This window comes from Vigna umbellata, chromosome 10 (assembly GCF_029865625.1).
Source record: "Vigna umbellata cultivar VRB3 chromosome 10, Vumbellata_1.0, whole genome shotgun sequence".
NCBI lineage: Eukaryota > Viridiplantae > Streptophyta > Magnoliopsida > Fabales > Fabaceae > Vigna > Vigna umbellata.
In genome coordinates, this window is record NC_142174.1 from 2,954,101 (window position 1) to 2,968,658 (window position 14,558).

Genomic DNA, 14,558 nt, shown 5'->3' on the forward strand with positions numbered 1-14,558 from the left:
TTAAACAGGACAGTCAAGAACATCCACACCATTTGAAATAGCCTTCTCATATGCTAAGTTAGTACAAGAAGGATTAGTCTCCACTTGCTCCATATCTTGGAATAACCAAAGTGTTAACTGAAACATGAACAAAATGAATGTATGTGGTTCACAATGATGTAATCTCCACTAGCATAAAGGTATTATGAAATGAATTTACCATGAATACACTAAAGAACAAGATGAATACATAATTATAGAAGCATAAAAGCACATAATCATAAAAGCAAAAGAGCATTGATTTTAACACACTTTTCCTTGGAGTATTGAGGCCTATGTGAGCAAAGCAGTCTACACAAAGAAGAATAGAAATCAGTAATCATTTAAGGGGCGAAATTTTATACTCACGCCTATATGTACTCTAAAACATTGGAGGAGATAACTTGCCTCGGAAACACTTTTTCAACTACATGTCGGGGTATATAGTTGAATCTATAATGATTGAAACATATATTTTCAAAGTTATTAAAGTTCAAACTTCATTATCTTGACGTCATTAGTAAGGATCAACTTATCAAAGTTGAAACGATAAATTAAAAGACAACATATCTAAAATTGTTTCTTTATCTGATAACATATGATTAGTTTCTGGACTAAATGATCATGATCTATTGGGCTATTGGACATAGTAAATTCCATACAAAAGAATAAGAAAGTATACCACAAACATTTTTTCACAAGTATATTATAGCCTCCAATGGATGAGAAGGAAAGCTCAACCTATTTAATCCTTGGAATCAGCTTCTACACAAGATGCAAAGAAAACAACTAGGTGCCTGGAAGTTAAGAATTTGAGAGTCCAAGTTATCTTTTATAACAATAAGAATAACATAAACTTATCTTGAATAAATATTCATTAAATAGAATAATATAGGATTTACATTATTGAACAACAATAGTTCAAAGAAACAAAGTTCATTTGTGAAGACTATTTAAAGAATGCATGCATACCAGCATTGGTATAATTAAAGGAGCTTGATTTTCCATGGCTTAAAACTTTAAATCATGAAAACCTGAAAAGCCAACAAATTGCTTAATGAGATTATAAAAATCTCTTATTGGATAATGAAGAAAGAAGCTTTGACTCAATGAACACGGTCTTAACATACCATTGAGTATAACATTGCCAATACACCCATGGACAAAGTCATTTATCTTAATTAGATTATTTATACCATAGAGATGCATATAAAATATTGGCATGTTACCAAAAGTTTCTCTAACAGATAACTTGATTATATATTTTAAAGGAATTTAGTTTAAAGCACAATAATTTTATAAAACCTATAATATAAGAACCATAATGAGATTATAGGTTATTATCTTCATGTAGATAAAAGGTCAAGATTGATGAAATAAAAACAAGTTACGTTGAGATCTTGGATTTTGTTAGAGGAAAGGAATAAGAGAGCAAATATATTGCTTTATTTCAAACAAATGAAAAGTAGATTTTATCAACCCTTGAAGAAAACCTTCACTTTATAATGAGATCCAGAGCCACTGTCACTATAGTACAATATATACAAATGAATTAAAGAAACAATAATTGGACTTTAACTTCGAATCACATTTAAAATATACTTCATGAGTTAGTACCCACACACCATAATCTATGTTTTGTAATGTATGGGAGAAAACAAAACTCATATTACACCTTTCATTTTCTTTATATTTTGGTTGACAAAAGTAGTAATACATTCATTAGAAAATGAGAAAATTTACCGCATAATCAACCCCTTGAATATAGATGCAGTTCGGGTTTATTGTTGAGAAAGCCAACCCTTTTATCTGCAGTATTAATGAAATCAATTACAGTCATCTGTGGCTGCAATAATCAACAACTAACACAATAATAACATCAACAGTAACCTTATCTTAGTAAGTGAAATCAACTATATGGATCACACACTAAGTTAAAAACGAAATTCTAAAGGATATTATTATCTACCGTGAAACCAAAAAAGTAATTTTATATAGAAGAATATTGACATCAATGTTCACCAAAAGCAAAATTCCTTTTTTCATCCTTCTCCAGTTCTGGTTATCCTCCACCCACCTCGTAACCACCAATGGATGTCCAAATGTGATTCTTTCCAGTGAGCTTTTTTGGCCTCAACCTACAGCGGTGCTGCGAGGAAATGAAGTTATAATATGTCATTGGAATCAACAAAGAATAATAAAAAGGTACAAATTAGAGAAGTTGGGATAAAAAGAAGTGAAGATGAATTCCGATGGTTAACATTGAAATCCCAAATTAGGAGAGAATAGATAAAGATATCACCTCACGCTTGCGAAGGGAGGTGATGGAATAAGCTCCGAGAGAAGAACCCCAAACGAACACGCTATGGACTCCTTCGAAGCTCCCTCAAAGAGTGAAACGCAGCGGAATGATACGAATCCAAGAGCAAATGAACCAAAACTGTGAATGAAGCAAGGAAACCCTAAATCGAACGGTGAAAGAACCTTAAAACACTAGGTTAACCGATCAAACGGTGGAAAGTGTTTAATCGGAGCAAAAGAGGATTTAAACGGTTAAAATCAAAGAAAAAGATGAAAGGTGAGGGAAACCCTAGCGGAGGCCATAGATCGAAGAACTCATCGGTGAAGATGGTGTTTCTAAGGCCGAAATAGCTGAAATAAAGTAGAAGATGTTGCAAAGGAGAGCGCTGACTCGAGGTGTGGTTTGTTGGTGATGCCTTCAACAACACCATCACTTCTCTCTCCAGAACTTCTGGCGAAGCATTAAACCTAGCCACGACCGTACTAATTTCTTGAAGGAGGTTGGTTTCCTAAACCCTTATAGGTGACCGCAATTGCTGAACTTTGGCCGACCGATGAGCAACGATGGAGAAGACAACGCAATAATGACTTGCTCCACTAAGAACTATTAGGTTTGATAAATGTAATGCAGGTTTGGGATCAATGCAAAGTGATATTTGAGAGCAAGCACGAAGTAAAATTTAGAGGCAAATCGAAATTGAAATTTGGGGCTGAATTTGTACCTTTAAGTGAAACTGAAAATTTAGGAGGGGGTAGAAAATTTTTGAAAATACGAGAGTAGATAGAAAAAAGGGGAAATTTTGAAAAATATAAGAGTAAAAAGATGCTGAAATAAAAAGAAGCTCGAAAACGTATATATGGTAGCTAACACGTGGATATATATGGATCTATCCTTAGATAACTTTTCCGCTACCACGCGCCAATATTACATACGACTTTTATATACGGATTTGTCGTATGTAAAAATCCGTATATAATATCTGTATATAATTTTTTTTTCAAAATCCGTATGTAATATCCGTATATAATATGTATATTATATACGGATTATAATCCGTATATAATAATCCGTATGTAATAGCCATATTTCTTGTAGTGTTGGCAATACTGAAGTTGCCTTGAAAAGTAGTATTAATTTGATAGCTTCAACGACAGCCTATCAGACATCTATGATAGTTTCTCCTTGTTTCATTCAGAACATCTCATACTCTTGGATTAAAGTACTCCTTCTTGCTCTTCTAACATCATTTGTTTCTTCGTGAGTGACCCTTATCATCTCCCACATCTCTTGAACATTCTTACAAGTAGTGATCTTGTAAAAGTCATCAATAGTTAAAGCATATGATATTATGTTACGAGCCCTTAGTTGAGATCTTCTTCCATCGTCAGCATTCCATTGGTCGCGAGGTTTAGGTTCCTGCAAATTGTTAATAAAAACAGTAGGAACAAAATTACCATTTGTGACAGTTCCCCATATCTCACAATCAACAAATTCCATAAAAATTTGCATTCTAACTTTCCAAAAAACTTAGTTTTCTCTAGTAAACAATGGAGGTCTATTGATTAAGGTATCCTCAGCAAAGGTTTGATGTTGCCCCGTCATTGAATTACTATCAAAGTAAGATCTTATACCAATTGTTAGAGCGATGCGGCAAAATGGTTAACACGAACAACAAATCAAGAGGGGAGTGAATTTATTTCTTACCGTAAATTGTGCCTTTAACTATTTTCTCTTGTTATTTAATTTCCTTAACAATAATTTAAAATAACTTAGAGAGTAAGGTAGACAGAAAATTTGCACAAATGATTTTATATTGGTTCATATCACGAGGATCCTACATCCAATTGTAAATGTCAAATGAGAATTAACTATCCACTATCAAAAACCAAGAAATTATTACAATCACAAAGAAAATAAACAAGTCACTAGTACAAAAACAACATATAACGTCGAATATTTTGGGTGTTTCACGTCGAATTCGAGAACGACGTCATATTGGGAGACGTTAAATTGACGTCGAATTTAAAAAATTTGACGTTAAATTTAACGTCAAATTTTATCAATAAACGACATTAATCACGTTTTTTATTTTTTTAATTAATTGTGATCCTTTTTTACAACTCTAGTAGACTTGAAAAGTAGGAAAACAACAAATTTCAGTTTTTGGAATTTTGTAAAGCATGAACTATGAACGTGTAATATAATATGAACAACAAACAACAATGACAAACAACAAACAAGTTCAATCAAACAACAACAAACAAGTTCAACCAAACAACAACAACAAACAAGTTGAACAAAAAATAACAACAAACAAGTTCAACAAATAAGTTTTTCAAAACAAAAACGAAAACGAAAACGAAAACTAACCTTGGTTTATCGGAATAAAGTGTTGCCACAAGTGAGAGAGAAAACAGAATGTGCCTATGAAGGACAAGAACACGAAAGTAATCGGTAAAACCAACCAAAATCATACCTAAAGTAGTAAATTAACATGCATTTGTATCAAATGAAGGAAATATTACATGTGATGGTCGTCAAACTTCGTTCGAGAAAAGTTTGAGTAGAGAAGAGGGTCTCGCTCGCTAAGATAAAATGAATGAATTTTCAATCTCTGACTCAAATTTTTATTGAATTCACTAACCTTTTGACGTCTAACGCTGGGATATTCGAAGTTTTATATCCTTTTATGTCGAATTACAATTCTAAACGACGTTTAATAATTGCATTTATTCACAAAATTGCCACCGGTCATTTTTAACTTTGGTTATTGAGTGGTTCGATGTTGAACGCGTGACGCTATACGTTGTTTTTGCACTAGTGAGTTTAAGGTTAGAACACTTCTCTTGTTACTCCAAGAGATATAACTTACTTTCCTCGAAAGCCACAAGGGATGAACACTTCCTTCGAATATTTCACAAAGGATGACCACCTCCTTTGAATCTTCACAAAAAGATGACAAGCTTTAACTCAACATGAGCAACAACACTCAATCACAACTCTGCAAAAGTTATCACTTTATGCCCACATCAATTTCTCAAAGCCACAATACACAAATCCTAGAACGCACTTATGGCAAGAAACAAAACATATAAGACTTTCGAAATTCACATATTTCGTCTTTTGGAATGAGAATCTCAATCCAATATATAGATCTTACTCAAAAATACCTCAAAAGATTTGTTGTGAGCTATTTAATGTCTGATAATCGATTATCTAAATGAGATAATTATTTATCTATTTGAAAACTCTCATCATTACTAATAATAATCGACTATGATAAGTGATATCATAAATTGGTAATTGATTATTTTAAAGAAAAAAATGAGTTAGTATTATTGTAACTGTGATGAATCTCTTTAAATCAATAAATAAAGAGGTATATTGTAAACTGCAAAATATTAATTTCTACATGTTATAGTTCGTAAATATCATTTAATATTTGTATTAATTTTATACCAATAAAGAGTGTATAATATTTACTCATCGATTAAATACATTATCTCATATATATAATGCATTAAATTATATATTAAATTTAATTAATATAATAATTAATATCATTGAAATTGTGATGAATGCACCCATTAAATCAATAAATGTATTTTTTGTAAACAGTAGAATATTAATTGTTAACGGACAACATACATCTCATAAATATTATTTAAAGTTCGTATTAATTTTTTAGTAATGAAAAATTGCTCCATGGATTGAATATATTGTATATATATATATATATATGAAACTTAATTATATGTTACTTTTAATTAATATAATAATTAATATTATTGAGTTTGTGATGAATGCACCCATTGAATAAATAAACAAGCGCGTGTATTTTAAACTGCAGAATATTAATTTCTAATTGCTACATGTTACAGTTGATGAATTAAATAAACTTTATTTAATGTTTGTATTAATTTAATTCTTAATTAAGTTTTAAATTTCTCATAGATATAACTATTTTCAATTAATGTTTTATTAATTTATTTTATATATGAAGTATTTAGAATTTTTATATTTTTTTCAATTCGCTCTTTACTTATAGTTTTTTCAATAATTGAGTAATGTGGTTATGAACTTATCCTACATCTTACTAAATTGCTTATGAAAAATATAAAATTAGAATAATAAAAAAAGAAATTTTTTCTGTTTGTATAAATTAAAGGTATGAAATAAAAATATTATCTTGATATTAGAAAATGATAAACAAGACTGAACAATTTTTTATTAAAAAACCAACCATTTAAATTTAAGAGGAATATATATAACTTATAAAAAAACATAATTGATTATTCAATAATAAATAATAATTTAATGAAAATAATAATTCATTTTAAAAGGAATTACTAAAATAATTTAATCTTTTTAACCTACTTATTTCATCTATATATAGTGAGATTGAAAGAGCTGTCAGGCAAGTTATGAAATGGGCAGCAACGGCCTAAGCAAAGATGAAGAAGAGGAGAAGGAGAAAAATGTATACTTTTTGAAGAATGAGATCCTAATCTCAAAATCAAATCAAGGAAATACCAAAGGTATCTGATTTATAGTTAATCACACTCAACACAAAACCAACTTTAAAGCAACGCTGCATCTTATAATTTGTTTAACATACTGATTTTTCTATATCTTTTTTTAAATTAGGAGAAACCTTTATGATCGGAGGGATAATCTTCCGATTAAAGGTTAAGGGTTCTTCCTCCATTAAATGGTTAGTTCTTACTTCACTTTTATATTTAGGTTTTCTTCTTCTCTTCTTTCATATTACATCACAAACAACTACTTTCTATTAACCAACAACTTTTATTACAGTTGCCCCAAATTTCACATCCACAATTCTCTTAATTCGATGTGCAACATATAAGGGTAAGATCATTCTTGATTAATGTATGATCTTATTTGATATGTAATGTTATATCTACACATTCCTTCATGTTATTTAAGAGTATTTGATTATTATCTCAACATGCTTAATATGTTTGTAGGAAGGATGAGGAATCCAGATGAGCAATATGTTCAATGTACTCGCAGCCCATGAATCCTCATATTATTTGAAAAATGTGATGAGATCAATAGAAATGGGTTGCGCAATATAAAGGATATGATTTGGTGAAAAGAAAGACGAGAGGAGATTCTGAATTTACAACGCCATTTTAGCTTTTTAATGTAATGTTATTTTTTTTTCCATAGTAATTATCATGTAAGAACAAAAACGAAGTTCAATCCTAGGGTTTCCTCCTAGGATTTCCTCTAGTTGTTCTCCACAGATCTCGTCGTCTACCCTTTTCAAACCCTAAATCAATACAGATTTATAGAAAAAAAAAACGCAACTTGTGTCGCCACCACCTTCTTTGAAGGAGCCATCACTACAGAAGAGAAGAGGCGAAAACCTCGAACGTGGGAAAAATTTCCTACAACTGCCATGAAGCATCCTTACCTTGGTCCAATTTGCGCCGCAAGCTCTCTACATTCTTGAACCCTAATCTTTTGGGCGAGAATGAGGACTACCACGTGGCATCCTTCCCCTACTTTCGTACAGCACCAGATGGGGGAGGAAAAGGACCACTACTTTGAAGTTGAGGAGGAAACCCTAAAGAAGGGTTTGGGCTTGACCCATTTTCAAGAAAAAAATTAATAATAAAAAGGATGATTTGAACCTTTGACCTATTTTCATAAAATAAATTATTTGAACATTGGCCCAATTTTGTTTCATAAAGTTATATGTTTTTTATTTTAATTTAATTTAAACATTTTTAAAAAATCATAAAATATTTTTCTTTATATTTGCGGGTTGAAACGGGTATCTGCGGGTTGAAAAAAATCCTCGGATTTTTTTGTGCGAGTATCCGACAAGTAGCGGGACAGGTACGAATACAGTTTTTTACATGTGGGTCGGATTCGAGTATCACACTATCCGTACTTGACCCGATCTGTTATCATCCCTAGTCATGACACATAAAATTTCTAAGATCGGGGTTTTGGACAAAGTCTACAGTTTTGGGGAAAGTCTGTAGTTTTAAGAACGGTCTTAGGGCCATTTCGGGCTTAGTTGGTCTCTTATTGTACTAAAAATCTAGTAGATCATTTGGTAAGGAGTCATTTGGGAAGCAGTCGTCTAGTAATGAGTCGTTTGAGAAGAAATCGTTTTGGAAGGAGTCGTCTAGGAAGGAGTCGTTTGGAAAGGAGTCATCTAGAAAGGACTTGTCTGGTAGATCGTCTAGTAAGGAATCGTCTGATAAGGAGTCGTTTGATAAAGAGCCGTCTGGTAAGAAGTCGTCTGTTAAGGAGTCATCTGATAAATTGTTTGTTAAGGAGTTGTTGTAAAATACTTAGACTTTCTCTATTATCTTCATAAATTAAACTTTGACTCGTGAATTTCATCAAAACCAACAAAACACGTAAAATTGGGATGATTAACATATATAAGTGTCAAATTATCATTAAAACTAAACACACACATACAAACACACACACACCAACACACGTATACACCCACATACACACATGCACATATTCACCCACACCCAACCCTATACACATATACGTATACACGCACATACATACACAATCACACACACCCCAACACACACGCACACATATTTAATTAATAAGATCATTAATACTATGATATTGCTTCGATAAAATAAATATTAAATATGTGTGTTACAAAAAGAATAAATATTAATTGCTAGTTGCTTAATGTAATAATTATATTTAATGTTTATTGTAATTTTATAGTAATAAACTGTCTACAATATTTATATATTATCTTCATATTACACACCAGCACGGATACACACATACAATACACAAACATACTCACAGGTACACACCTACCAGACACATACACATGCACACATAGTTAATTAATAAGATCATTAATACTATGATTATTGCTTCCATAAAATAAATATTAAATATGTATATTACAAAAAGAATAAATCTTAATTACACGTTCTAGTTGCTAAATGTAATAATTATATTATTTAATGTTTATTGTAATTTTATTGTAATAAACTGTCTACAATATTTATATATTATCTTCATATTACACAATTAAAAGATTGGAAAGAACAAGTTATACTTAAAATTAAAACCATGAAAAAGTAACATATGAATATATATTAAATTTATATAAAGAATTAATAGATGATGCTTAATAATAAATACTATGAAACGGAGATTCATAGAAGTCTCAACGAAACTGAAATGATAATTTAATAATAATAATGACTCTCTTTAAAAAAATTAAAATTATTAAAATATATAATTAATATCAATAACTATTATTTGAGCTATTCATCTCATATGTTTCGTTTTACATCTATATAAAGAGGATATTCTCAGAGTTCTGAACAGAAACAATTAAGCAAAAATGAAGAAAATAAAGCGATCGAAAACATATATTTTTCCAAGAGTGAGGATATTCTTCTCAAAATCAAATTAGGGAAGTACCAAAGGTACCTGATTTCTAGTTACTCTTATTCAACACCAATGTTTGTTTGTATGCATATTTTTTGTTTTGTTTTGATATTTTGTGCTCACAGTAATATAAATTAGTTTTCATAAAAAATTGCATTGATATTAAGCGGACACTATGAACATGCTACTGATTTTACTGTATATTTCTGATTTTGGATAAAACCTTTTGACTAACGGAACGAACATCAATGGATGAAGGTTGTTTTTAAGTGGTTAGTTTCAACTTTTACTTCTAGCAATGTTGTAGGCAAGTAATTTATATTAACTGAAAACTTTGATTGCAGTTGCTTCAAATTTCACTGAAGTTGAAGCTCTAAATTTATCAATTGATGAATTTCGTCTCTGTGCTTAAACTGTGCAGGTTCAAGTTATTTTCTTCATTGTCAGTTTGGGTTGGAAATATTACAATAAATAGGTGAATACTGGCAAATAATAGAGAAAAATGGAGAAAATGTTGAAAACAAAAAGAATACTGGGAAAGCCGGGTAAAGTGCAAACCAAATGGAGAAAAGACGCTACTATACCACGAGGACGCAAATCGAAATCTTCACTGTATTGAACTCTAATATGATCAAATGATAATATAAAGGAGAAGCAAATTCTCATTAAAAATGCTGCATTTATCTATAATTAATTTTTGCCAATTACATGTATTTGCATTGTTGTAAAAGATTACTTATCTATGTATAAGATGATGTATTGACACAATAAGAGTATTAGTATACAAGGTGGTCTTGTTGGTCTTTCGAAAATAAAAAATGATAAACTTTGTTTTAATGTCTGATCAATCATTTCACATGTTGATCTATATATATATATATATATATATATATATATATATATATATATATATATAAGAATTGAGACACTTAAGTATATATTATGTATAAACCTAATGATTTTAGCGAGTATTCTAGTAACCTCTAATTAAATTTTACTTTACCTTAAGTAAATAAATTTTGTTCAATTTAACTTTAACATAACATGATGCAGAAAGTATAGTACTTTGATGTGATGTATATGATATAGTTGCGAATTATTCATTCATATATTTAATTTATTTAGTGTCAGATAAAAGTCAGGAGTAAATATAAGTAAGAGAATCTAACATGACGGTAATTATATTTCTTGTTATGGGTTTTCAAAATGCCCGGCACGTATGGGAAAGGAGATAAGGAAATTTCAATCAGATTTTTTTTATTGCTCTTCAACGTAGTTTTAATTGAAAGTATAAATCTTGGTGAAGGAGAGATATCTGAAAGGTGTGTTACGAGGAAAATTGTTTTGGAGAGTTGGAAAAGGAGATATATAAGATGAGATTTTGGGATGCTAAGTGGATAGGGTGATCTAACATAGATTGATAGATAGAAATCCTATACTATATACGAATTCATTAAATAATTAAGGATGCTACAATAGGTTAAAAGGGTGTTTGAAACGACAATACATGAAAAATGGAATGGGGCATGATTGCTGAAAATTGTGGGTTAATCATAACATGCACTTCAATCTTTGGTACTTAGTTCAACAAATCATGATATTGTTCTTTCAAATGTTACTTTGACTAGAGCATAAAATTGGTAAGGATTGCGTCCTTTAAAATTGAATTCATGCATTTGGCTAGGTTTGTCGGCATGTGGTCATATCTCTTACCATCTTGTATGCTTGAGTCAATTTTTTAGTGGAATTTGATATATCCAAGATATTGTCTGGTGAAATTATGATCTCATTCTTTTTTTAGAGTGAGTTGTTTCATCTCATACCCCACGAAAGATAACAATTACGATTTTTCTTATATGCAATGCTACGTTAACCTACCTACAATCCATTATGTATCGCCTCCCCAACCGAAATGTAGTGATAATGTAAGTTTAATTCCTAAACCATTTACTCGTGTGTTTCTTTCCTATTTATAACCAATTTTCATTCTCTTCCCATAATATGCCATTCCACCAAAGCCTCAATCTCAATATCAACATGTTAGGCCTTCTTCTTATGGTTAACAATTTCATGGTCATAAAGTTGGTTAGTCTAGTCTATCTAGTCTCCAGCAAACTCCGTTGTTCACACACATACCACACTAGTAAAAAAACACCTTTTTAACTTGTGATATATGCCGCGGTTTTGTAAAAACCAAAGCATTTAAAGACACGATGGCAGTTTGGAAATTAAGATGAAGTTATATGCTTCGGGTATAGAAAGAACCGAGACATAAAACGTTTACGACACTGGTTGATGGAGGACCGAGGCATAAGGATCTAATAGTGCTTCGGTTGATGCAAGACCGAGGCACAAGGACCTGCACGTTTTCCAGTAAAGCAAGGTTTCCATCTGACAGAAAGAGCTACGGTCTCGGTTAATAACAGAACCGAGGCGTAACGTGTTGCACCTTTTCAGTGAGCCAGGCTTTCCATTCAAACCCTTCCATTATTCTTACTTCTACTCTAAATGTTTCATTTCCCATTTCACGTTTCACTTTCCCTCATCCCTCCCTCCTCCTGCAACCCCTCCTCCTCTCCTACAACCCCTCCTCTCCTACAACCCCTCCCATTCTCCAGTCCCCTCTCCCTCAACTCCATCATTCTCTCACCAGATGACTTCTCCCTCTACATCCCCAGGACGATGCGGCGAGGCGAGATGAGACGAGATGAGATATGACGAGACGAGGCGATGACGGTGACGAGACGGTGCGGCGATGGTGCGACGAGGACAGATCTCGCGACGGTGCGACGAGGCGAGACGGATCGCGACGGTGCGGTGAGGCGAGAGAGCTCCGACGGCGCGGCGAGGCGAGAGAGATCTCGACGATGCGACGAGACAGCACACGACAGTGCGGCGAGACAGCACGCGATAGTGCGGCGAGACAGCCCGCGACGACGGCTGCAATGGCGGAAACCCTTTTCTGCGTTTTTTGGTTTTTGATTTTTGGTTTTTGGTTCTATTTCTTTGTAGGTGGATGGCGAAATGGATCTCTGATTTTTTGTTTTTGGTTTGGATCTCTGATTTTGGTTTGGATCTCCCATCTGCTCTCTCTGCTTCCTGTTCCCCCTTGTTAGACATTTAAGTTTGTTTGTCAAAGTAATTTTGTCCAAAGACATGGATGAAAAAAATTGCAGAAAAGAGAAAGAAGTTTAACCACAAAGAGAATAAACAAACATAACAACACTGATCTCGGTTGAAAATAAAAAAATTAAAAAACTTTACTGCCTCGGTTGTCTGTGAACCGAGTCAGAATCTGAATCCTTTTGATTCGGTTCAGAACCGAGCCAAAAAATTCATTCTTTTTACCTCGTCTGAATATGCACCGGTCGTAGAACCGGTGTCTATAAGTGAAAATGACCGAGGCGGTATACCTTGATTGCACTAGTGCCATCACCAAAACATGTCTTTTCAGTCACTACACCTAGGAATTTCATATACATAATATTTTTCCTACTCAACCAAATCCTTTTTGTGGTCCACCAAACATGTTTGGAATTTTTGCATTTACCCCACAAGCTACATACAATCCCACATAATTTTTAGGATATTATCATCACTCAATGTCGTCCTAAGGTATAGTTGATGAAGGTGACTGTTGAAAATAGAATGTCTTAATTTCTCACACTAAGAGGGGGTGAATTGGTGAAATGTAAAAACAATGTTTTCTTTAAATCTTTTTCGCAAAGTGGATGCCTTTAAAAACTTTCTTGAAACGCAAGGAAAAAGATTTATTTATGCAGCGGAAATATAATCGATTAAGTATAGTAAGAAGTTGACTGAAAAAAAGAGTGCAGGGATAGAAAGATCAACCGCTGAGTTTTTATACTGGTTCAGCCAAGCCTACATCAAGTGTCCTTCCAACTGTAGGAAGCCAATGCACTATAATGATCAAGGTTTTTACAACAACGTTTTTATAGCGGCCTCACGTCAAAAATATAAAACACCTTTCTAACCCTCTAATCAAAATATAGGCATATACAAACGGACCAGCAGCAAGGATCCCCTCCCCTTCAGTCTACACCCTTTGAGCCACCCTCAAAGTCAAGAACGCAACACGCTCTTCTTCTTGTAATCACAACAGGGAACCTAAATCCAATCTTCACAAGATTGCAGCCTCTAAGCTCTCAGTTACACCCAATGTGCATATTTGATCTGCCTTTGTAAGTGTAGTTAACTTGCTCTTCAAGAATCCACAAGAAGATGATCACCACGGTCACTTCTTGTTTCTTGGAGCTCTTTCTCTCTTTCTATAAGTATGCACCTTCTACAAAAGATATCACAAAACTGTTAGATTCACAAAAGTTCTTACAGAAATCAAGTTCGCGTCAATATATAGATTTTCACAATTCTGACTGCATTCTAATCGACTTAGCTACTAATGTAGTCGAATATAACAATTCTGTTATAATAGTTAGCAGCAATCAATGCAGTTAATTGAATGTACATTTAATGTAGTCGAATCACATTTAATGCTTTGTCAACATATTTTAAAATATAGTTGTTGTATCATTTAATACAAGCATTAACAAAATTTCAAAACTATAAGAGACTTAGTCGAATGCAAGGTTGCATGTAATCGACTATGTAAGACAGTTAAACAAAGTTTTGAAAAATGGTTTTTGCAAAGCCCCGAGTTTTAATTGACTCACTTCATAATGAAGTCGACTTAAAATTGTTGTTTTTCCACACAATTAAAAGTTTAACATAAGTCACTAGTACAAAAATAGCGTAAAACGTTGAATGTTTTGGACCTTTCACGTCGAATTCGAGA

At 32.5% G+C, this 14,558-nt stretch overlaps 2 long non-coding RNA genes across 2 annotated transcripts; one reads left to right on the forward strand and one right to left on the reverse strand.

The window, feature by feature from the left end:
• Positions 1–1,771: 1,771 nt before the first annotated feature.
• On the reverse strand, positions 1,772–2,918 carry LOC148191641 (uncharacterized). The gene is made up of 3 exons (XR_015782545.1): positions 2,321–2,918; positions 2,096–2,167; positions 1,772–1,827 (listed from the first exon to the last, which is right to left on the reverse strand). It is a non-coding gene; the product is annotated as an uncharacterized LOC148191641 (long non-coding RNA).
• Positions 2,919–6,765: 3,847 nt separating this feature from the next.
• LOC148191642 (uncharacterized) lies at positions 6,766–7,539 on the forward strand. Its single transcript, XR_015782562.1, has 4 exons — positions 6,766–6,858; positions 6,968–7,034; positions 7,136–7,189; positions 7,309–7,539. It is a non-coding gene; the product is annotated as an uncharacterized LOC148191642 (long non-coding RNA).
• The last annotated feature ends 7,019 nt before the right edge of the window (positions 7,540–14,558 follow it).